The sequence below is a fragment of the Crinia signifera genome, chromosome 3 (assembly GCF_055691185.1).
Source record: "Crinia signifera chromosome 3, ASM5569118v1, whole genome shotgun sequence".
Lineage (NCBI taxonomy): Eukaryota > Metazoa > Chordata > Amphibia > Anura > Myobatrachidae > Crinia > Crinia signifera.
Genome location: NC_139219.1, coordinates 255,121,962 through 255,147,832, shown reverse-complemented (window position 1 = coordinate 255,147,832; position 25,871 = coordinate 255,121,962). Strand labels below are relative to the sequence as shown.

The window sequence follows — 25,871 nt, the reverse complement described above, 5'->3', positions numbered from 1 at the left end:
TCACATACAACCTGCCAGTACAGTGACCAATATTAGAGCACATCTCTGTCTCTGACAGTGTGTAATACAAATGCCATACTTTGTTGCCTATTGTACAATATGGAGCACATTCTTCCCTGGCTGCCATCACTATGGACCCATTTCCTGCTGTATGAAATATTGTACATACATTATTCTTTGGGGCCAACACACAAGCTGCTCTGGTGGAGCAGAAGATTGGTAATGTTCTTAAAGTACAGAAAGGTCATGCAAGCATGTGTAGCGCGCACACTGGAGATGTGGGTATTCTTAGTTGGGTACATGTCCGGATACACTTCTATACTTAATGCAAAAGTATGTGCTGTTAACAACATATATGCCCACCCCCTTCCCTTTATAGCAAAAACCAGCCCATACTAATAATAGCTGCTGGGGCTCTCCGGGTTACTTAAAATAAGAAAAACAGTGCAAATAAACAATAAGAGCACTTACTAGTTACTTGCATATACACTCACAGGTACAGTACCTATAAAATCCCTCATATTCCATGCGGGAGTCATTTATGACCTACATTTTTCTCTTTTTTTTTGGTGTCACTGTCGACACAGGAGCACATGGACCCCCAATTAGTGTAGCATGTACCCTCCTATGGCTCGCTTCTCCCGCCATGCTTCGAGCCAAGTTTACCACTTTACCGTTCCCAATCGGAGTCCATATGGGCTTTAAAGGACGGTAAAGTCTATTAAATGAAAACAAAATCATGAAAAACTCATGTGAAACTTTTCTCGTGTCAATCACCGCCATGTCGACCTTTTGTCAATATTTTATTTTGCATGTCGACCTTTTGGTGTTGATATAATGATTGGAAATCTATTCATTTTCGACATATCATCCAGATCCCCTCCAAAACACAAGCCTTTCATTTGTATCTTCATAGTGTTCTATAATCAGTATTTTGTATGTTTATTAATGAACGTATTCATAGGCAGATACTGCTCTCTATAGTCATTTTGAAGTACAAACATTTTTAATGCAACGTGGGATAGGTTCAGTTCGGGTGTCCAGTCTTTTGAATTCTTAAAAGTGGAATTAATTGTATTTGGTGTTTTATGCTACAGCGCCAGGAACATTCAGTCCTGGGTTACAGTGCTTGTAACCCTCCCCCACTTTGTCATGTGTTCAGGGATGGGTGCGGCATGGAGTAGCCATGAGCTCCGCTGCGGAGAAGCGTGATAATGCTGGCCCTGTTGGTGCTGTGGCATACTGTACCATGTGCTTGCTGTTTCAGATGAGATAGTTTTATAATCTTTAAATGTGAAATATTCCTAGAATCTTTATCACAGCATGATTCCCACTTTCAGCAACAACCATTGTTCCTTTCTGACTTTTTACAAAGTACTTGGTTGAAAGTCAGTCATATCTTTATGCAATGTCTTTTATTTGACAAATACACAATCTCCTTCTTGCAAGCCAGAAACATTGTCAGTCTTTCCTGCAAATTCATTAGCTTTTGAAATATTTCAAGTCAGTTTTTTTAAAGATGATCCGCTCTAGCTGTAGCAGTAAAATTCAATCCCGACAGTGTGGAAGTGTGGACCTAATAATCTTTTAATAACATTAAAGTTTTAGGCGGTACCTTTGCCGTAGACTGTGGTTCTGACCTACATTCTTGTCATTTTACCATCTTTATCTTTTTTCCTAAATTGCGTATGAAACATCCAAAAAGCCCATTAGCCTGTGGCCAGACTGGGGATATTTTAAGGTGCTGAATTTTAATGTGCTTTATGAATTTGCTGAAATCACTTCTTAAAGAATGTCGGCCCATTTTCTATCTTTATCTTTTCTGGGTTTTGAAATGTAGTAAAAAGTGTATCCAATGTTGGTAAGACAGGTGCAGTTGACTATATTGTCTTAAAATCTAGATAATCCAGGGTGACTATTGTGTATTCGTCGTTTTAAAGTGGGCCAGAAAGGTCAACAGTAACAAGTTTCCAAATATTGGAATTGATTCAGAAATAGGCGCTAATTGAGATCGATGGTGATATTTGCATACTTAAGTGATTATTTGTTACTATGTACATCATTTATTCTGAAAAACCCCTAGAGCAGTGTTTTTCAACCACTGTGCCGTGGCAATCTAGTGTGCCAAGAGCGGTTCTCAAGTTTGCCCCCAGATCTAGTGATGCCCAAACCAGTTTACAGCCACCACCAGTTCAACTGTTATTTACCGGTCTCTTCTTTTCATGGGCCAATGTATTTTATTTTTGTTACCTGTGGGGACCAGTGTGATGTTTTTTTTTTTTATATGGGGGCCAATAGGTTTGTTTTTTTCCTGTGGTGACAATGGGCCAGATTCTCTAAGCTTCAAAAGTGATAAAATGGAGAGCCAGCCAATCAGCTCCTACCTGACATTTTTCAAACACAGTCTGTGACATGGCAGGTAGGAGCTGATTGGCTGGCTGTTTATCACTCTCCATTGTATCACCTTTGAAGCTTAGAGAATCTGGCCCAATGTGTTTTGCCCTGTGAGGATCTCATGGAGTTTGTTCTGACTCAATAACCAAGCTGTAAATGTGAGGCCTTTAAGACCTTTAAGACAGTTCATCTGTGTATGTCTGTAGTGAACCAGTACATACACCAGGAGACTTTGTCAGACAGTGTCAACTCAACTGAAATGGCATGTGTAAAGAATCCAGATAAGGGTTTATTTCAATTTGATATTCTTGTAATAATGCACAACACAAACAGTAGGTGAAAAGATAATAATTTGCCTGAGCTCAACAGAAATCAACTGAAGGTTAAAATGGCAGACACACAATGAGCTAGAGATGGGAAGTAAGGCAGGGCTAATGAAATCGGAGGCCCTATAGGAACCAGGAAGGACAATTTTAACAAGATGCCAACTTTGCAATCGTAAGATGACAGTAACTGAACTGCATATGAAGACACATACTTCGTGGGACATGACAGTGCGCCTTGGTAATTTTTAAATCTTATTTAGTGTGCTGCAAGGTAAAAAGGTGGAAAATCACTACCCCAGAGTTATTGTGTTACCCTGACTCTAAGCACAAATGAGCTGTTGCGTACAGAGACACTGACGTCATGAATGGAGTAGTCAGCGATGGGCATACTTAGGCACTATCTGTGACATTCAATGGGAATGTTGTGGACTGCAGATGTATTGCAGATGTATTGCAGATGTATTGCAAATTCCACAAAGGACATTATGATAGAGACACTGGATCTGCCATAGGCTAGTGCAAGTGGCAGTGGTGGTCCTGATCAAGTGCTGGTGGAGAACTGTCTTGAACCACCGATGCATAAAATGGGTGTCTCAGGGCTTGCCATCTCCAATGCATTCTAGTGCACAAGCACAAACTAAAATTAGAATATTTTTGTGCCCACAACTCTGCCAACAGGCTACTGATGCTTTAGCAATAATCTTTCAGTCAGGCCCAATACCTGGCAAATCAGCCACAATATTCTGTATACAGTAGGTACAACATTGTAAACAAGAGAAGAAAAAGAAATCAGTTTGGAATGGGACGCACTCCTTACCCAGAATGTCTCTTATTGGACTTTTTTCATAAAAACGTACCTAATATTAGGTGTATATTTTATTGTTGTGTATTTAACACATTAGCCTGTCTGGCCATCACTTTAATTTATAATACGGGTTTTCAACTGTATTAGTTGTATTAAACCTTTATATAATTGATTCCCTTTACAAGGGATGAAACGTAGCGAAAATATTAAAAACGAATAAAGATATAGAAAAACAAAGAAATAGAAATTTTAAAACGTATCTCTGTGACCTTTTTGCAGCTTATTTGAGAGTAGCTTATTGCTGTTATGTAGAATCTGTGTTCGTTACAATTGTAATAAAAGATATTTATTTCTTAAACAACTGTGTTTGGTGTTGATTTTTCCAGTTGTTATTATAGTGTGTATCCACCCAGTGTATTTTGTGTCAATATAGTCTTGATACAATTGTTAGTGGAATTACTTTCTGTTATAATGTATGTCACGTATTCTCTCCAGTGTGTCGGGGGTCACTTCTTCTGACTGTTCAGATGTGACTACTTTCCCGAGGTGTAATTGATCTTGGAATATAGCATAAGTAGGGAAATGCCTGCCGTACAGCCCAGTACTCCTCTTGTTAGGAATATCCAAGGATCAATGAACAGGGATTTTTTACATAGATGTGTGCACAAGTATATCAGGCTCCCTTCTCCAGGTACCCACTTGTTGGCACGAATTATTTAAAGTGTTACAGTAATCACATATATGTGTGCAGGTAGATATTCTTATTCGTTTATACAGTCAGTATAGTTAACATCTTGGTTGTGTTATTATTCACGTTTATGTACAGATCTCAAGATTCTGTTTTTTTCATCAGGCATTATGCTCCTGCATACACACCAGGTGATTTTCAGATTGGACTTATAAGTTCACTTTGCGTAATTCCGCAAGATATTCACTGCCAATCCGCAGTGTATGGAATCTAGTGTGCAGGTCGGGTGGCCACACGATTTAATTTGTGATATTATTGTGGCTTCCCTTCTCCAGATACACACTTATTGGCATAGATTTATTATAGTATTACAATAATCATACATATGTGCGCAGGTAGATATTCTTAATCCTTTCTGCAAGCAGTGTAGTTAACACCTTAACTGTATTATTGTTCACATTTATGTGCATATCTTAGGATTCAGTTTTTTAGCAAGACGTTATGCTCCTGCACACACACCAGGCGATTAACAGATTGGACTTATAATTCACTTTGCGTGATTCCGCATGGTATTCACTGCCAATCAATAGTTTGTTACTAGTCAGTGTATGTACAGAGTTGGTTAGATCCTTTCTACTCCATTAAACATATAAATGAGTCTGATTTTTCATTATTATTCGCATACACATGTGGCAATCTGCCGATTGGTCTTAGAGATTGAATCTCTTTAGCTCGTGTTTTTCATCACACTGTTCATACACCAAATGGTAACTGGATGAGAATAAGTTTTTATTAAGTTTGCAAGAGAGAATTTCACTTTTATTTTCTCTCAAATTCGTGCTGACAACTGCTGGTATTTTGTGTCACTTTGTTAGAATGTATTTACTCCCTATTATATCCCTTTTGCCGCACAGCTACAAGAATTATGGCCAGTGCTTAAGAATTAGATAATGCAATAAATGTTGTATTTATAAAACTGTGTCCTGACATACAGTCATGCCGCTTATTATATCAGCCGTTAGTCACCACTCTGTGTGGCTGAAATGACGGATGTCAGTGTCACCTACGTTTTTAGGTGACAGGCTAAATCTCCTCCGCTGGCTTGTATTGCCACAATAGTTAATAGTGTGTTTAGGAGATTTGCGTATAATAGTAAGGGATTATAGGAGTGTTAAACAGAACGTGCCGGTGGATGCCTCCAGCCGGAGATTGCGTCTCACTGACTGGCACGCTCCGCCGCAGCAGTTATCAAGCACAAATGTGATAAGCCGCCCCTAAGCCAGGGAATGAATCTCTCTGGCTAGTGTGCGCTCATCGCAATAATATCACATACATTAGTACCGCTATATCGGTTACACACAATATTTAAAGCACCAAACAATTATACATTTAAACACAGATCATTGCTACAAGGTCACAGAGTGAATGCCGATGCGCATTTCGCTCAGTAGCTTTTTCAAGGCTATCACCTAGGTATCTGGCCCGCCTCCATTGGGCTATATTTATGGGAAATGGTCTGAAAACGCCCTATTCAGACCATTTCCCATAAATATAGCCCAATGGAGGCGGGCCAGATACCTAGGTGATAGCCTTGAAAAAGCTACTGAGCGAAATGCGCATCGGCATTCACTCTGTGACCTTGTAGCAATGATCTGTGTTTAAATGTATAATTGTTTGGTGCTTTAAATATTGTGTGTAACCGATATAGCGGTACTAATGTATGTGATATTATTGCGATGAGCGCACACTAGCCAGAGAGATTCATTCCCTGGCTTAGGGGCGGCTTATCACATTTGTGCTTGATAACTGCTGCGGCGGAGCGTGCCAGTCAGTGAGACGCAATCTCCGGCTGGAGGCATCCACCGGCACGTTCTGTTTAACACTCCTATAATCCCTTACTATTATACGCAAATCTCCTAAACACACTATTAACTATTGTGGCAATACAAGCCAGCGGAGGAGATTTAGCCTGTCACCTAAAAACGTAGGTGACACTGACATCCGTCATTTCAGCCACACAGAGTGGTGACTAATGGCTGATATAATAAGCGGCATGACTGTATGTCAGGACACAGTTTTATAAATACAACATTTATTGCATTATCTAATTCTTAAGCACTGGCCATAATTCTTGTAGCTGTGCGGCAAAAGGGATATAATAGGGAGTAAATACATTCTAACAAAGTGACACAAAATACCAGCAGTTGTCAGCACGAATTTGAGAGAAAATAAAAGTGAAATTCTCTCTTGCAAACTTAATAAAAACTTATTCTCATCCAGTTACCATTTGGTGTATGAACAGTGTGATGAAAAACACGAGCTAAAGAGATTCAATCTCTAAGACCAATCGGCAGATTGCCACATGTGTATGCGAATAATAATGAAAAATCAGACTCATTTATATGTTTAATGGAGTAGAAAGGATCTAACCAACTCTGTACATACACTGACTAGTAACAAACTATTGATTGGCAGTGAATACCATGCGGAATCACGCAAAGTGAATTATAAGTCCAATCTGTTAATCGCCTGGTGTGTGTGCAGGAGCATAACGTCTTGCTAAAAAACTGAATCCTAAGATATGCACATAAATGTGAACAATAATACAGTTAAGGTGTTAACTACACTGCTTGCAGAAAGGATTAAGAATATCTACCTGCGCACATATGTATGATTATTGTAATACTATAATAAATCTATGCCAATAAGTGTGTATCTGGAGAAGGGAAGCCACAATAATATCACAAATTAAATCGTGTGGCCACCCGACCTGCACACTAGATTCCATACACTGCGGATTGGCAGTGAATATCTTGCGGAATTACGCAAAGTGAACTTATAAGTCCAATCTGAAAATCACCTGGTGTGTATGCAGGAGCATAATGCCTGATGAAAAAAACAGAATCTTGAGATCTGTACATAAACGTGAATAATAACACAACCAAGATGTTAACTATACTGACTGTATAAACGAATAAGAATATCTACCTGCACACATATATGTGATTACTGTAACACTTTAAATAATTCGTGCCAACAAGTGGGTACCTGGAGAAGGGAGCCTGATATACTTGTGCACACATCTATGTAAAAAATCCCTGTTCATTGATCCTTGGATATTCCTAACAAGAGGAGTACTGGGCTGTACGGCAGGCATTTCCCTACTTATGCTATATTCCAAGATCAATTACACCTCGGGAAAGTAGTCACATCTGAACAGTCAGAAGAAGTGACCCCCGACACACTGGAGAGAATACGTGACATACATTATAACAGAAAGTAATTCCACTAACAATTGTATCAAGACTATATTGACACAAAATACACTGGGTGGATACACACTATAATAACAACTGGAAAAATCAACACCAAACACAGTTGTTTAAGAAATAAATATATTTTATTACAATTGTAACGAACACAGATTCTACATAACAGCAATAAGCTACTCTCAAATAAGCTGCAAAAAGGTCACAGAGATACGTTTTAAAATTTCTATTTCTTTGTTTTTCTATATCTTTATTCGTTTTTAATATTTTCGCTACGTTTCATCCCTTGTAAAGGGAATCAATTATATAAAGGTTTAATACAACTAATACAGTTGAAAACCCGTATTATAAATTAAAGTGATGGCCAGACAGGCTAATGTGTTAAATACACAACAATAAAATATACACCTAATATTAGGTACGTTTTTATGAAAAAAGTCCAATAAGAGACATTCTGGGTAAGGAGTGCGTCCCATTCCAAACTGATTTCTTTTTCTTCTCTTGTTTACATTGCTTAACTGACAAATCAGGGGGCTGCACCCTAGCAGACCAGGAACTATATTTTGAAAAAATTCTTGGTAGGCGAGTATTTCTCTACCCAGAAAGAGAAAAATACTAACATAAAAATAAAAATATGAACATCTGATTTATGGTGCGGATCACCCAACCTCCTTCTATTCAGTAGGTACAACATGTCTCTTGGAAAGGAACCAAACTATTTCAATGACATGCTGCTTGGTCTTAAGTTTATTTTATTATAAGCAATATCAATCACTCACATGCAAAACAAAGAATTAATAACTATTATTTCTGTTTAGAATTAAGGGTCATTGTGTACTGCAAATGCTTTGTAATGTTTATGAATTGATCTACAGTCGCAGCCCTCTTTTTGAATAAGTGCTGCGCTTTCTTCAAAACATTTGCATTAAGTCACTTTATTCCATGCAGATGAGTTTATTGTTGCCTGCTAATGTTGCAGTAAGAGAATCAAGAAATTAGTTATTGATATTTTAAGGTGCTGAAATAGGACATGCACACTTTAACAACCCAATAATTTCAGTGACATGGTCTGCCACATGACTGTGGCTGAAATGATTGGTTTATTTGGGCCCCACAAAAAAAAAAGAAGCAATTCATCTCTCCCTGTACATGTTGTCCTCATCCTCATCCTCAGATTCCTCACCCCCTTCAGTGTGTACATCCTCATCCTCACAGGTTATTAATTAGTCGCCACTGGAATCCACCATCACAGGTCCCTCTGTAATTTCCAGAGACAATTGCTGTTCTTCCTGGAGGAATTTATAATTCATTTTGATAAACATCAAAGTAACCTCCTACTCCAATCGTTGACAGAGTTACCGGCTGCACTAAAAATTATTTGGTGTACACACTGGAGGGGGGAAAACTTAGGTAATAAAAAGCCAGTGCAAGGGCCTCCAAATTGCCTCTTTATCCTGATAGTATACTTACGGAATGTCTGACATGCCTACTTGAATGCTGTCACCGATATAGTCCTCTACCATTTTTTCAATGGTGATAGCATCATATGCAGTGACAGTAGACATGTTAGTAATTGTAGGCAGCTCCTTCAGTACGGACCAAATGAGATTGAACACAGTGGTCAAAATGTAGTGTTCTCATTTCTACAGATTGGCTGCCCTTGAATCCTGGCAAAGAGAATGAAGGGCTCCATCCCCAAGTCCCACATACTTACCGGAATTGTTTCATTTTAGCTCCTCCTTCACTTTTTCTAGCTGCTTCTGAAAAGGCCTGATGAGTGAAAAGACCTGACTCAAGCTGGCAGTGTCTGAACTGACTTCACATGTGGCAAGTTTGAAGGACTGGAGAACCTTGCACAACACAGAAATCATTCTCCAGTGCACTTTAGCTTCTCCTCCTTCCTCTGAAGCATATAGAGGATAGAATTCTACCTTGTTACTACCTCTTGCTTCAGGTGATGTCAGGGCTGGTATGAGAGGGTTTGCTTGTGCTCCAGTCTTCAACGCTGATTGTCAAAAGTGGCCGAAATTTAAAGGACCGCAGACAGCATCTCCTGCATGCCCGTGTTATTTAAAAGAAAATTCTACACCACCAAATTAATTGTGTGAGGAAAACATGGGATGTGCTGAAATTTGCCCAGTTGTAATGCTTGCACAATATTGCTGGCGTCATCAGATATCAAAAATCCCCAGGAGAGTCTAAGCGTATAAGTATTTGTGAGATGATGTCTCTCAGTTTCAGTAAGAGGTTGTCGTCATTGTGCCTCTTACAGAGTGATACACAGCATAGCCTGCCTAGGAATGAATTGACGTTTGTGATACCGGTGTCCCTGCTATTGTTGCGGTATAAGGCAATACATCTACCCAGTGGCTCTCGCAGTCATGTAGTCCTTAATTTGCCCTGTTTCACTTTTCTGCATATCCGAGGTTAAGTGAACCCCCTATTCACTTAACCTTGGATATTTAACCAACGGCATTTTTGAGGTCACTAAAAATGTCACTAAGGACACTTTTGTTAGTGGCCCTGTACAGTCTGGGAATCACTTATCTAGTGAAGTACATCCATCAACTGTCTAAATACCACAGCACTGTTGGCGGATACTGGGTGCAGCACATGTCTTACACCAGCATAGTTGTTATGGCCTCAGTAATCCGCTTTGCTACAGGGTGACTGCTATCATACTTCATTTTACTAGAATAGTAGTAGAAGTTGTCTTCCAACTGCCTCTCTGGGTTGACGGTCAACCCACAGCAGCAACAGCAGCAGTGACAGCATTAGGCATAGCAATCAAGAATCTAGCAGAGGAATCCCGGGTAGGAGAGGAGTCAGTCATGCAGGTGGCATGGCCTGCATGGTTACATGTTCTTCCAATCCTGATCGAAGAGGAAATTTATGAAAAAGTGATTTAGGTATCACTGGACTGCTAACACTCTTAGCCAAAGTTTCTGAACTTGACAATGACTTACTGTATGCTGTATGCACTGCAGGTGATGTATAAGGAATGATGTTCCTACGTAATAAGCATCCTTACCCCTACTTATTACGCTTTTACACAGACTACTGTATATGTGCCGAGTCAGTTGTTGTCCAGATGTGGGTAGAAATAATTCCAGACCGAAGAAGTGGATTTTTTGGTCTTCTGCCCAGGCATGACAATGGGCTTTTTCATTCCGTGGCAAACAGCTGTCTCCACCTGTAAAAAATACAGGAAAATAGTAGCGCTAGACAGAGTCTGATAAAAAATACACAAAATTTAATAAACACAATAAAAAAGCACAAGAATTGAATTAATTAATAATGCATATGCAATAGCTTGGCACCTATTAGAATTAGTGGGTATGTCCATTCCTAGTACACCGCCATAAAAATGGATCCAATATTGTCCAGAATGCAAAGTGGGTATAGTTACCGTAGGGTAATGTCCGACAAGAAGAGGAGCAGACCCCTTGGCACCTTTCCAGCTAAACATCGTTACTACTTGGTCCAGACCAGCCGCCTCCAGAATAGATCACTTTGGTACTTCAATTTCCGCATCAATATTCGGGACTCCAAACCGACCACCTGAAGATCCCAGCATTTGCTTTTCCTCATCCAGGATTAAACATCTTCTTGTCGGACATTACCCTGCGGTAACTATACCCACTTTGCATTCTGGACAATATTGGATCCATTTTTATGGCGGTGTACTAGGAATGGACATACCCACTAATTCTAATAGGTGCCAAGCTATTGCATATGCATTATTAATTAATTCAATTCTTGTGCTTTTTTTAAATTTTGTGTATTTTTTATCAGACTCTGTCTAGCGCTACTATTTTCCTGTATTTTTTGCTTTTCTCTAGGGGCTCTCAACCCCTTCCCTAGTAGCAGCTCCACTAAACATCCCACCATAGGCGCCTAATAGGTTGGCCTTCCAACCATCCATTTTTCTTCTGTCTCCACCTGTGCCTTATTTAAACAAACCACATCACCATCAGAATCCTCCTTGTCAACTTCCTCCTCAGTGCCAGCTACACCCATATCCATCTGGTGTACTTCTACACATCAGCAATGTCAACATCAGCAAATGGACTGGTGGTGCTCTTACCAGCACTTGCAGAGGGCGTGCAAATGATGGAAGGAACCATCCAGTGTTAGGAAGGCCTAGACATCGCAACCGTCGTCAAACTTGGAATCTCCTTGGGGATTTGTGATATCTCTGTAGAACGCACAGCTGTTTCCTGTGCTTTAGCCACCTTAATTTGTTTGATTTTTTTGAGAGGGAGGGCTTCCATCTCTATGAGAAACTGAACCACTAGTCATAATCATAGGACAAGGCCTTAGTCTTTCCTTGCCACTTTGTGTCGCGCATGGATTATTGCCAATTTTACATTTCTAATAAAAAATAATTAATTTTAGCTTCTTGGATTTTACCTGCCCTCTATGACATCAGCCTTAGCAGACTATGTTGATGGAATTGCATTGTCAATGTCATGACTAGTGGCATCAGGTTCAGAAATAGGAAGTTGTTCCTGATCTTTAAATTGTGCATGCTCCTCCTCCATTTCTGTATCAACACGCACTACCTCTGCACTTATATGGTAGTACAGGGTAGGACCACTGGCCTTCTATACACAGTGGTGCAAGTAGAAAAAAATTATTAGTGGTACTGTGCCGCGCTCCGTAAAATGGGCATGGTCAGGGGCGTGGTCAGGGGCATGGTCATATGACACAAGGGTGAGTGACTACATGACAAAACTTTAAAACACAATGACATTTCTGTTTGGGCCTGTGCATATATATGCCCCCACAGTACCAGATATCATTTACCCCCACAGTGCCTCACATATGCCCCCACAGTGCCACACATATGCCCCCACATTGCCACACACATGCCCACACAGTGCCAGACATGCCCACACTGTGCCAGATATGCCCCCACAGTGCCAGATATGCCTACACAGTGCCACACATATGCCCCCAGTGCCAGACATATGCCCCCACAGTGCAAGACAGTACCAGATATGCCCCCACAGTGCCAGACATATGCCCCCCTGTGCCGCACATGCCCACACAGTGCCAGGTATGCCCCTACAGTGCCAGGTATGCCCCCACATTGCTAGATATTCCCATACAGTGCCAGATATGCCCACACATGTGCCCCCAGTGCCAGCCATATGCCCCCACAGTGCCAGACAGTACCAGATATGCCCCCACTGTGCCAGACATATGCCCCCCAGTGCCACACATGCCCCCAAAGTGCCAGGTATGCCCCCACAGTGCCAGATATGCCCCCACAGTGCCAGATATGCCCCCCCCTAGTGCCAGACATATGCCCCCCCAGTGCCACACATGCCCCCACAGTGCCAGGTATACCCCCCACAGTGCCAGATATGCCCCCACAGTGCCAGATATGCCCCCACAGTGCTCGGTATGCCCCCCACAGTGCCAGATATGCCACCCACAGTGCCAGATATGCCCCCCACAGTGCCAGTGGCAGCACAGCACAACTCACCGTGCAGTGAAGGCTGGCCTGGGCGGCTCAAGTCGTCTCCTGAGTCCTGCTGCCTGGTCTCTTCCCCTCCAGCCGCTGCCTCCCACCGACGCTGCTGCTGCTGAGGGAGGGGAGGGAGAGGAAAGAGAGACGTGCAATGCGCTCCCCACCCCTCCCCTCCATAGGGAATCTGCTGTGGCGGGGCGACGGACCTGTACCATCCACACTACCGGCACACTTTGTTTTAGTGGTACGCCGTACCACCCCGTACCGCCTAACTTGCAGCACTATATATACAGCACCCCTAAAAGCACAGGACAGCATAACCCCTAACAGCACAGGACAGCAGCACCCCTTTACAGCACAGGACAGCTCACTTTTATTTACTCAGCACACAGGGCAGTGCCGCTTTGTTTTTTTTCAGGACAGGGCAGTTCCCCTTTATTTTTACAGCACACAAGACTGCGCCCCTTAGTTTTACAGCACACAGGACAGCGCCCCTTTATTTTTACAGCACACAGGGCAGCACCCCTTTACAGCAACAGCACACAGGACAGCAACCCTGTATTAATATTTCTATATTGCTTACAGGACAGCATCACCTTATTTAATCAGCACACAGGGCAGCACCGCTTTATTTTTCCAGGACAGAGCAGTGCCCCTTTATTTTTACAGCACACAGGGCAGCACCCCTATATTTCCGCAGCGCACCGGGCAGCAGGGTGTACAGCACAGGACAGCACCCAAGACCTTTACCATCTTCAATGCTGGAGTAAAGATGGCACCAAATGGCAGTTATCTTACATAGGATCCAAAAGTCTGTGAGAATTCAACAGTGGGTTGATGATGTTTTTCTTCAATCGGGGATCAGAGTCTGGAGGGAAAACCCGAGCCAGACTATGATCCCCCTTCGTATCAGGTAGTTTGTGGGGCTCATATCTCGGAGATTCTAACCTGCTCATCCCTAGTATTTTTGCATCTTGGATCGCTTAAACTTATACTTCATATGCAGCTTGAAGACATATTAATCAGCCAAATAGTATGTGTATATGCTTACCTGGATCGATCACTTTGTTGATGTAATGGTGTGTACCCAGTCTAACTGTATCAAGAAGGGCCTTGAGTCCTAATGGAGAAATATTTTTTAATTAAGAAGGTCAATAAATGGTAGTATACTGGGAGTAAATGGCTGTTTGGCACCTAATGAGTCTGTATTCAGTGTTATGCGGGGTACACACCAGGACGACAAGGGTCAGATCCCATCAATCTAGATCCAATTCTGGCCGATTGGATGTAGATTGTATGTTGTTTGGGCCCTTTTCTATCCTGTTCCGATTCCGATCGGATGTGCGGCCCCGTGGGTCGGTCGGTCCTACCTGCAGCAGGTAGGATTATTCAGATCCTACCTGCTGCAGGTAGGATCTGAAAACGAACATACACCAGGGTGCGGATCGCTTTCGCATCGGGACCCGCTCACGATGCACATCGTGAGCGGGTCGTGCACTCCGCGTCATCGTGAGCGGGTCTGACGAGACACTGGCGACCCGCTCACGATGTGCATCGTGAGCGGGTCGTCCTGGTGTGTACCGGGCATTAGGGTAAGCATGTTCAGAGATGCTGAAATAGGATTTGCTAAGTGGGAGATTTACCAAAGCTTGAAGAGACAAAGATAAAGTACCAACCAGTCAAAAACACAATTACAAAGTGTCATGGTCACGTAGACATATGTCACCAAGACATACAGTACAACAAGCATGGGTGTTAGAGAAGGTGTTGCCACATCCGCTCGCTAAAACTTTGATTTAATATACCATACTTTGCAGTGATGTCGAAGCAGAGACTCCTTCCCCTCCAAGCCCCTTAGGCGAGATTGAGCCCAGGCAATATGTACCCACCCGACCCTCCTCTCAGCCACTCTGCACAGTGCTAAGGGAAGAACAAGAGAAAATATGGCTCTGCCAATATGGCTCTGCCCATGTGAGGGACTGATAGAAAGTCTGACAAGTGAATGATTTCCAGAGGAAAGAGTTGGGACAGGAGAAATCTTGAAGGCAGGCAAGGGAAGAGGAAAACAGGAAGGAGATGATGTGGCGAGCAGGAAAGCTGCCTGTAGATGGCAAAGGACAAATCCTATAGTGACAGAGAAAAAAGGAAATATGTATATGTTTATTTATACAAACAAAATGGGCCCATATCCAGCACTAGAAGGTCAGCGTTTCTCCATGCTGCTGGCTACATCTGTTTCGGAATTCATTTTCTGCTCCCTCTTAAATCAGAGTATTATCTGTCTTGTGTGACTTATACTTAATTTCATGGCTTTGATATGCACATTGCAGTGTATTACCATTAATACAGCATTGGTAGCATTGCAGGGGAGATTTAAATGTATGTAAAGTTCTCTTCTGAGCTAAGTGCAGTACCAATCCCTGAAAATGTTATAAGACCACATTGTCCATCAGACAAATGGAGAATTTAGCTATACCGGAAAGGATGATCCTCCATTCTGTCAGAGTTCTTTAGTCTCTTTTACTGTAGCATTTTAGCATATGCGTTTTCTTATACTTAGCTCAAACAGTAAGTAAGAATGTATATAAGTCAGATATTTTTGTTTTGAACAAAGAAAGATTATAGCTTTTTTCTTTTATTTTAACACAGATGGAGTTTGTGGCAGTATTCTATCTTATTTCCATCTAGTATCTTACCCAGCTCTCTCTCACACACAGAAAACTTAAAGGGGATCTTTAATGGTGGATTCATAGGAGGTAATCTGTTATATAGAATGGAGATAAGCCCTTTTGTAAATGATTGCTTGGGCGAGTAGGTTTCAGTTGAGCGCTGCAACCCAGGAGCAGCAGTTGCCACTGAAGGCCACTGTGTGTGGGACCCTCCCCCTTATACCTGCTATAGACAACTATCCCGGACAGACACCTTGTGATCTGCTTGATAAATGGGGCTTTTATGCATTCCATGTGTACAGCTATTATTATTATTATTATTATTATTATTATTATATTATTAGGCACAGGTATCTACAATACTATAAATGTTCTGGGCTGTATGGCAGTAGAATTGGTATTACTTATACTCACTGTCATGTTGGATTGTGTGTTGTACCACAATGCCACAATGAGTAGGGAGAATCTCCTTTGTTTCATTATAATCAGCTGTGTATATGTTAATAATTTATTTATTATTATTTATTAACAGTTTCTTATATAGCGCACACATATTCCGCAGCGCTTTACAGAGAATATTTGAACACTCACATCAGTCCCTGCCCCAGTGGAGCTTACAATCTATGTTCCCTACCACATGTACACACACACACACACACGCAGACATTCTAGGGTTAATTTATTGAGAGCCAATTAACCTACCAGTATATTTTTGGACTGTGGGAGGAAACCGGAGTACCCAGAGGAAACCCACGCAAGTACGGGGAGAATATACAAACTCTGCACAGTTAGCGCCATGGTGGGAATCGAACCCATGACCTCAGTGCTGTGAGGCAGTTATACTAACCATAGGTGCCGATTTATGTTTTTGCTGGTGGGTGCTCAAGCCAAAACTATAGGGGAGTGGCTTCTTGGGGAAGGGGCGTGGCCACAAAATAATAACAATTTATATTATGCTGCACAGTGGTCTCCAATATTCAAATAAACCGTATAGGCTACATCGAGGCTATTGACAAACGAATCAAGTTACATGCGCCAAGAAAGCATGCAAGTTTGTCCGCAGTAAAATACAGTCAATAAATCAATACATAGACCTACACAGCTACCAAATATTATGCTTTGTCGCTCATCTACAGTTGGATATAAGATATTTTAAAAGGTTCCTCTCAGATGTAGCAGTACACACCCATGCTTCTAGGTGCCACGTTCACAATCTCTTTGCTCATTCTCACAATATGGAACTAAACACGCCCTTTGAGTGGCGCATGACAAGCCCCCTCAGTGGAGCGCTGTATAAAATTTTACTACCAACTATAATCTCCCTGAAACTAGTTTTCAAAAGCAGGCAAGTATGAATTACAGTAAGTTACTGCAGAAGGTCTTCACATCACATGTGTAGCCAGCAGACAGCACATACATGGCAGCATTGTGGAGAAACAGAGTGATGGGAGGAGTCTAATATACCATAACCCATCACATCACATGTGTAGTCAGCAGACAGCACATACATGGCAGCATTGTGTACGCACAGAGTGATGGGAGGAGTGTAATATACCATAACCCATCACATCACACGTGTAGTCAGCAGACAGCACATACATAGCAGCATTGTGGAGGCACAGAGTGATGGGAGGAGTCTACTATACCATTACCCATCACATCACACGTGTAGTCAGCAGACAGCACATACATGGCAGCATTGTGGAGGCACAGAGTGATGGGAGGAGTCTGATATACCATAACCCAGTGGTCTCCAACCTTTTTTGGGTCGGGAGCTACTCGCGACAAAATAAACCGCCCGAAGAGCTACTAAAGTAAAAAATGTAAAAAAATCTGCATAATATAAAAAAAACACACTGCAATGCCCCAGACATAATATGGCACACACTGCAATGTCCAATATGTCACAAACATACCTCCCAACACTGTAGGTAGAGGAGAAGAGACATCTGCGCGTGCCGAAGGCACGCGCCAAAAATTAGAGGGTTCAGCTACTACCGTGGAACTCCTGCGAGGCTACATCCCCCATTTTTTCCGCTATGGGGGCATGGTCAGCTCTCTAAGAGCTGTAGCCACATGGGGTGCGGCCATGGAAAATGGGGGTGTGATACACATATGCCCTCAATAGTGCAGTGCCAGATACACATGACCCCAATAGTGCAGTCCGTGATACCCATTATAAATATGCCCCGCACCGTGATGCTCCATTATACATATGCCACACACACAATGCCCATTATACATATGCCCAACAACGTGATACTCCGTTATACAAATGCCCCACACCGTGATGCTCCATTATACATATGCCACACACCGTGATGCTCCATTATACATATGCCACACACCGTGATGCTCAATTAATCATATGCCACACACCGTGATGCCCATTATACATATGCCCCGCCGTGATGCTCCATTATACATATGCCACACACCGTGATGCTCCATTATACATATGCCCCACACCGTGATGTCCATTATACATATGCCCCACACCGTGATGTCCATTATACATATGCCCCACACCGTGATGTCCATTATACATATGCCGCACACCGTGATGTCCATTATACATATGCCCCACACCGTGATGTCCATTATACATATGCCACACACCGTGATGCTCCATTATACATATGCCCCACACCGTGATGCTCCATTATACATATGCCACACCGTGATGCTCCATTAATCATATGCCACACACCGTGATGTCCATTATACATATGCCCCACACCGTGATGTCCATTATACATATGCCCCACACCGTGATGTCCATTATACATATGCCGCACACCGTGATGTCCATTATACATATGCCCCACACCGTGATGTCCATTATACATATGCCCCACACACCGTGATGCTCCATTAATCATATGCCCCACACCGTGATGCTCCATTATACATATGCCCCACACACCGTGATGCTCCATTATACATATGCCACAAACACACGATGCCCATTATACATATGCCACACCGTGATGCTCCATTATACATATGCCCCACCGTGATGCTCCATTATACATATGCCACACCGTGATGCTCCATTATACATATGCCACACACCGTGATGCTCCATTATACATATGCCCCACCGTGATGCTCCATTATACATATGCCACACCGTGATGCTCCATTATACATATGCCACACCGTGATGCTCCATTATACATATGCCACACACCGTGATGCTCCATTATACATATGCCACACACCGTGATGCTCCATTATACATATGCCACACACCGTGATGCTCCATTATACATATGCCACACACCGTGATGCTCCATTATACATATGCCCCACCGTGATGCTCCATTATACATATGCCACACCGTGATGCTCCATTATACATATGCCCCACTGTGATGCTCCATTATACATATGCCACACCGTGATGCTCCATTATACATATGCCACACCGTGATGCTCCATTATACATATGCCACACCGTGATGCTCCATTATACATATGCCACACACCGTGATGCTCCATTATACATATGCCACACACCGTGATGCTCCATTATACATATGCCCCACCGTGATGCTCCATTATACATATGCCACACCGTGATGCTCCATTATACATATGCCCCACTGTGATGCTCCATTATACATATGCCACACCGTGATGCTCCATTATACATATGCCACACCGTGATGCTCCATTATACATATGCCACACCGTGATGCTCCATTATACATATGCCACACACCGTGATGCTCCATTATACATATGCCCCACCGTGATGCTCCATTATACATATGCCACACACCGTGATGCTCCATTATACATATGCCCCGCACCGTGATGCTCCATTATACATATGCCACACACCGTGATGCTCCATTATACATATGCCACACCGTGATGCTCCATTAATCATATGCCACACCGTGATGCTCCATTAATCATATGCCACACACCGTGATGCTCCATTATACATATGCCCCGCACCGTGATGCTCCATTATACATATGCCCCACCGTGATGCTCCATTATACATATGCCACACACCGTGATGCTCCATTATACATATGCCCCACACCATGATGCTCCATTAATCATATGCCACACACCGTGATGCTCCATTATACATATGCCACACACCGTGATGCTCCATTATACATATGCCCCACCGTGATGCTCCATTATACATATGCCACACACCGTGATGCTCCATTATACATATGCCACACACCGTGATGCTCCATTATACATATGCCACACCGTGATGCTCCATTAATCATATGCCACACACCGTGATGCTCCATTATACATATGCCCCGCACCGTGATGCTCCATTATACATATGCCCCACCGTGATGCTCCATTATACATATGCCCCACACCATGATGCTCCATTAATCATATGCCACACACCGTGATGCTCCATTATACATATGCCACACACCGTGATGCTCCATTATACATATGCCACACCGTGATGCTCCATTAATCATATGCCACACACCGTGATGCTCCATTATACATATGCCCCGCACCGTGATGCTCCATTATACATATGCCACACACCGTGATGCTCCATTATACATATGCCCCACCATGATGCTCCATTATACATATGCCCCACCGTGATGCTCCATTATACATATGACACACACCGTGATGCACCATTATACATATGCCACACACCGTGATGCACCATTATACATATGCCACACACCGTGATGCCGATTATACATATGCCGCACACCGTGATGCCCATTATACATATGCCGCACACCGTGATGCCCATTATACATATGCCGCACACCGTGATGCCCATTATACATATGCCCCACCGTGATGCTCCATTATACATATGCCCCACCGTGATGCTCCATTATACATATGCCACACACCGTGATGCTCCATTATACATATGCCCCACCGTGATGCTCCATTATACATATGCCCCACACCGTGATGTCCATTATACATATGCCCCACTGTGATGCCCATTATACATATGCCACACACCGTGATGCTCCATTAATCATATGCCCCACACCGTGATGCTCCATTATACATATGCCACACCGTGATGCTCCATTAATCATATGCCACACACCGTGATGTCCATTATACATATGCCCCACACCGTGATGCTCCATTATACATATGCCCCACCATGATGCTCCATTATACATATGCCCCACACACTGTGATGCCCATTATACATATGCCACACACCGTGATGCTCCATTATACATATGCCCCACCATGATGCTCCATTATACAGATAGCGCCGGGCTTGTCGTTGCTGGGGATGGCGGAGGACTCGCCACCCGCCATCCCCCGCCCCTCGCCATCTGTATGTCGGAAGGGGACGCGCGTGCACGAGGTGCACGCGCGTCCCGTTCCGACGGTGCCTTTCCCCGGGTCCCCGCCGGCTTCCCCGGGTCCCCGCCGGTCCACACCGCCCCCCCGCAGCCCTGCCCGTCTCCCTGAAGCTGGAGACGGGCAGGACTGCACCCGCCGCGCCGCCTCGCCGCCCGGCTATTGAGACGCTCGTGCGTGGGAGACGCACGAGCGTCTCATTCAGCCAGAGCGCCAGATTGCTGGCGGATCGCCAGGGACACGGTCCTGGCGCTCCGCCAGCAATAATAAGGCCAGCTCCATCTGTACATATGCCCCACACACCGTGATGCACCATTATACATATGCCACACCGTGATGCTCCATTATACATATGCCACACCGTGATGCTCCATTAATCATATGCCACACACCGTGATGCTCCATTAATCATATGCCACACCTTGATGCTCATTAATTAATAATCATCAAGGTATCTGGGGCATATGCCACACACATGATGCCCATTATACAAATGCCCCACAGCGTGAAGCTCATTATTAATGAGCATCAAGTGTGTGGCATCATGTGTGTGGCATATGCCCCAGATACCTTGATGATTATTAATTAATGGGTATCAAGGTGTGGGGCATATGTTTAATGGGCATTATTTGTGTGGCATATGTTTAATGACTCATTAAACATATGTCATACACATGATGCCCATTATACCTCAAGCAGTAAACAGTTGCGCACACACAGTTTAAAAAAAAAAAAAATTACCTAACAGAGTTAAGCAGAGGCTGTGGCGTCGATAAGTGCGGCATGTTGGGGACGTCAGGAGGTCACACTGCCGTCAAGAGAGGAAGCGCTACGCAGCAGGAGGTCACTGCCGCAGCCAGGTCCAGAAACGCGGCATTAACTCACTTCCTGACCTCCTGTCGCCAAGCAAGGACCCGCTGCGCGGCAGGAGGTCACTGAGCTACTCTAAAACACCCGGCGAGCTACCAGTCGCTCGCGAGCGACGGGTTGGCGAACGCTGCCATAACCCATCACATCACATGTGTAGTCAGCAGACAGCACAGACATGGCAGCATTGTGGGGGCACAGAGTGATGGGAGGAGTCTGATATACCATAACCCATCACATCACAGATATCGCCAACACTGCACAGCTTCTCTGAGCATCCAAGTGATGCTCCAGAGCAGTGCTCAGCCTGATAGAACCAGCAGTCCCACTCCATAGTCAATAAATCATAAGTTTAGGGGCAGCATAGAGCCCTGTTCCAGCCCTGGCTGCACATACTATATACTTGTGCAGTGATTAATACAGATTATATAGATATGAAATGGCTTGGGGGGGTAACTGCAACTGAATCTGTTACAGCAAAAAAGGAAATAAAGGTTGTATCAATACTTGCCGCCCAATGGACTGGGACAAGGACCAGGCTCCACTGTCCTGGGCAGTGAATGCCGCAGAGAGCCGGGCAGGGGACTGGGTAAGCTGGTGCCGCCTTCAGACTGGGCTCCCTTCAGACTTTCTCGGCGACTCGGCGAGACTGCAGAAGGTGGCAGGGCAAGGCGCGCTGTGTGACAGACGCGTCACGTGTGCTGCGCGCGGAGAGGAAGCAGGGAGGGGGGGAGGAGGTCGGCGAAGGAGCATCAGCGTCACGCAGGACGTGTAATAGTGAGGGGGGCGTGGACTGCACAGGGCGGAAGTGCCCTGTAGTAGCCTAGGGAAGCCGCAGCAGGTATAATCTGTTTAATCAATTAAAAATACAGCAGTGCTGCATCGGCCAGCGGGACTGGGGGGGGGGGGGGGGGCGCGGCCGCCAGTGGGTGCTCAGGAATTGAGCACCCACAGAATCGGCGCCTATGATACTAACCATTACACCATCCGTACTGCCCAATAATAATATAATATATTTGTGTGATGAAACACTAAAGATGAAGACCTTCAGCTGTCTGAACTCTCTGTATATCCAGTAGGGGGAGCTGTATATTTATGTATTGTCAGAGTGGTTTTTCTCTCTGCATGCTTCAGCTGTCGCAAACACTGATATGAACACTTACTTGTACTGATTATTTTATGTTAAAAAAAAAATCACTGTTTGATACAGTATCAGAGCTCCCAACATGACCCTCTCCAGGAGGGACACAATGCTCTGTTCCTGGACTTCCCTCATTCTGTAAGGTAACATACTGTATGTATAATGGAGGTTATTCAAATTTGATTGCTCCCCTGCGAGTTTGCACAGAGGGAGCGATGTTTAGCAACTACGCATAAGCATAAGCATTTATGTGCATGTGCAGCTACTTGGTGTGAATGGGCATGGCAAATTGCTTATTCGCCATCCCGTTGGCACCCAGCAGTGCGGAGGGGGGGGGGGGGCAGCGATGTGCTGCGCCCATGGTAACGCCTAGCATTGGGCATTCCAATGGTAATTCAGCGATGACGCAGGACCATTGAATGATTTCCTCCCCGCACGCAAGCTGCAAATGGATGTTTATGCTACTTGACAAACGAGGGGGGACAGGCATTTGTGCAGGTGGCGTTTAAACAACACTTTCGCAGCTTTGTGTGTGAACCAGAATAACCTCCAATGTGTAATTCAGATGCAAAGTCCCGAATCTGATCCCTATAGGGCCTTGATGGCTAACCTTGACACTCCAGCTGTTGTTGAACTACACATCCCAGCATGCTCTGCTTTAGTTTTGCTATTTGGCTATGCTAAAACTGATGCAGAGCAGGCTGGGATGTGTAGTTCAACAACAGCTGGAGTGTCAAGGTTGGCCATCAAGGCTATAGGGGGTAGGTGGGGACCAGGGCCGTGTACCACCCGCACCCCTAGTTCCCTGTACCCCTGTGAGCCAGTCCAAACCCAAACACTTTTTTTACAACAATGCAAAAAGTACTAAAGGACGTTAACTACAGATGGCCCTTACCAATATTGAATTATTGGTAAAATTATGTATTTTAATTAACAATTATATTTTGGTAACTGTAAAAATATAAAACTAATGCTGACTTAATATGAAAAGTACATATTTCAGATGAAAAGTAAGTCTTCATACATAAACATCAGATTTGTAAGAAGTGATTGGCTTGATGTGGGAATTGGTATAGTTAATATTCCCAGCATATAAATCAACAGTCCTTTCATGTTGGTATGATTACAGACATCTAGAAAAATGCATTTATGAGACCTATTTCCTCAGAGATATTCTAATAAGGGAGAAAATATCAGTCACACCAATACCTAAAACTACTGTTTCTTAATGAAATTGTGAAAGGCAACAGGGTAGAATCTGCTCAGAGAAAGAAAGTCCAAGGAAAATGGAAATTTAATCAACCATCAGAACATTTCATGACATGGAGAGAATAAAATATGTGCCAATATTGTCACTGCCATCTAACTTTCTATTTGTACATAAACTATTGCATGCAATCAGGACAATAAAGCCCAAACCCCACCACAAAAGTACTTCTGAAGGTCTGCAAAACAGATATGTACAGGCAGGCTCTCAGTTTAGCCAGTGGCGCTTACCACAGCGGCTTGGGGGAGCAGTGCCAGCAGGGTCTGCCACATATGTAGCTACGCCACTGAGCACATACTGTAAACAGCGGACCAGTGTCTGTATATTTTTCAATGTCTTACCATTGGGACTTTATAAGTGTGGTGATTCCTATTCGTATTCTATCGATCGCGTATACAGTACATTCGTATTTGTAAATACAAATACGAATGTGCCATGAATACGAATACAAATTAACTTATTTTCAAGATAGTAAATCCTGAAAATACAAATACGCCTAAAAAAATCGTATTTTGCAGTCCAAATATGATTTTTTTTTTTAGCCGTATTTGGCTTAGTACATTTTTTCCCTTTGCGTTTTTCTTTAGTTTGGTGGGCGAAAGGGCATATTTTTACTGTTCGCACTGAGAGCCAAATTGCCAAGAAACTGTTCTGTTTGTTTTACCCAAAAATGGGAAGGGGGGGGGAACAGATTTTTTGGGCAGGGGGGAGCAAAATTTCTAGTTACCCCACTGACCCAGCCTGTAACATGGCAGTAATGCTGGGTACACACCAGGACGACTAGGGCCCGATCCCCACAATCTAGATCCAATTCCGACCAATTGGATGTAGATTGTGTGCTGATCGGGCCCTTTTCTGACCTGGTGTGGACCGATACCGATCCGATGCGCGGTCCCGCGGGTCGGTCGGTCGTTATTGAGATCCTACCTGCTGCAGGTAGGATCTCAATGACGACCATACAGCCGGGTGCGGGTCGGCATCGGATCGGACCCGCTCACGGTGCACATCGTGAGCGGGTCGTGCCCCCCCGCGTCATCGTGAGCGGGTCGGACGAGCCACTGACGACCCGCTCACGATGTGCATCGTGAGCGGGTCGTCCTGGTGTGTACCCTACATTAGTAGCTGGCTGTTTATCAATTTCATTTTTCACACTTTTTGAAGCTCGATACACCCAGCCCTCTATCACTGGGACTCCAGTAGTGGTGAAAAATGGGTATGCCACGAGCATCCCACAAAGCCATGCACCTATCCAGTTGGGAGCTATCTTGTTAAAGAAATAATCCAAAAGTTCATTGCAAGCATTTCCAAGAATAAAAGGACATGTTTATCAGCTTGACGTCCTTTTTAAAAAAATATATAGATTAGTTAATAAATAATAATAATTTAAAAATATTGTGGGTACTTGTGTAATTTGGCGGCGCCCATCGCATCGCATACCATAAGGCATACGATGGTATGCGATGCAACGTGATATCGCGCGATGCTGTACTATGTCATACAATTTTTAATTTTTATGACATTGTACATGGCATACAATGCCATACAATGCGATGCAACGCGATTAAACATTGTATAAGCACCCTAATGGGTGCTTGCAATGTGAAATGCACC

General features: G+C 43.6%; 1 protein-coding gene and 1 long non-coding RNA gene across 2 annotated transcripts in view; one reads left to right on the top strand and one right to left on the bottom strand.

Moving 5' to 3' along the window:
• Nucleotides 1-25,871, top strand: part of KCNAB1 (potassium voltage-gated channel subfamily A regulatory beta subunit 1) — a 258,194-nt gene that overhangs the window by 5,408 nt on the left and 226,915 nt on the right. The window lies entirely within an intron of this gene.
• The window catches only part of LOC146064423 (uncharacterized), a 45,830-nt gene that overhangs the window by 5,713 nt on the left and 14,246 nt on the right, over nucleotides 1-25,871 (bottom strand). The window contains exon 2 of the long non-coding RNA XR_014471806.1: nucleotides 14,013-14,081. This is a non-coding gene — a long non-coding RNA (uncharacterized LOC146064423). The remainder of the gene's footprint in view (nucleotides 1-14,012; nucleotides 14,082-25,871) is intronic.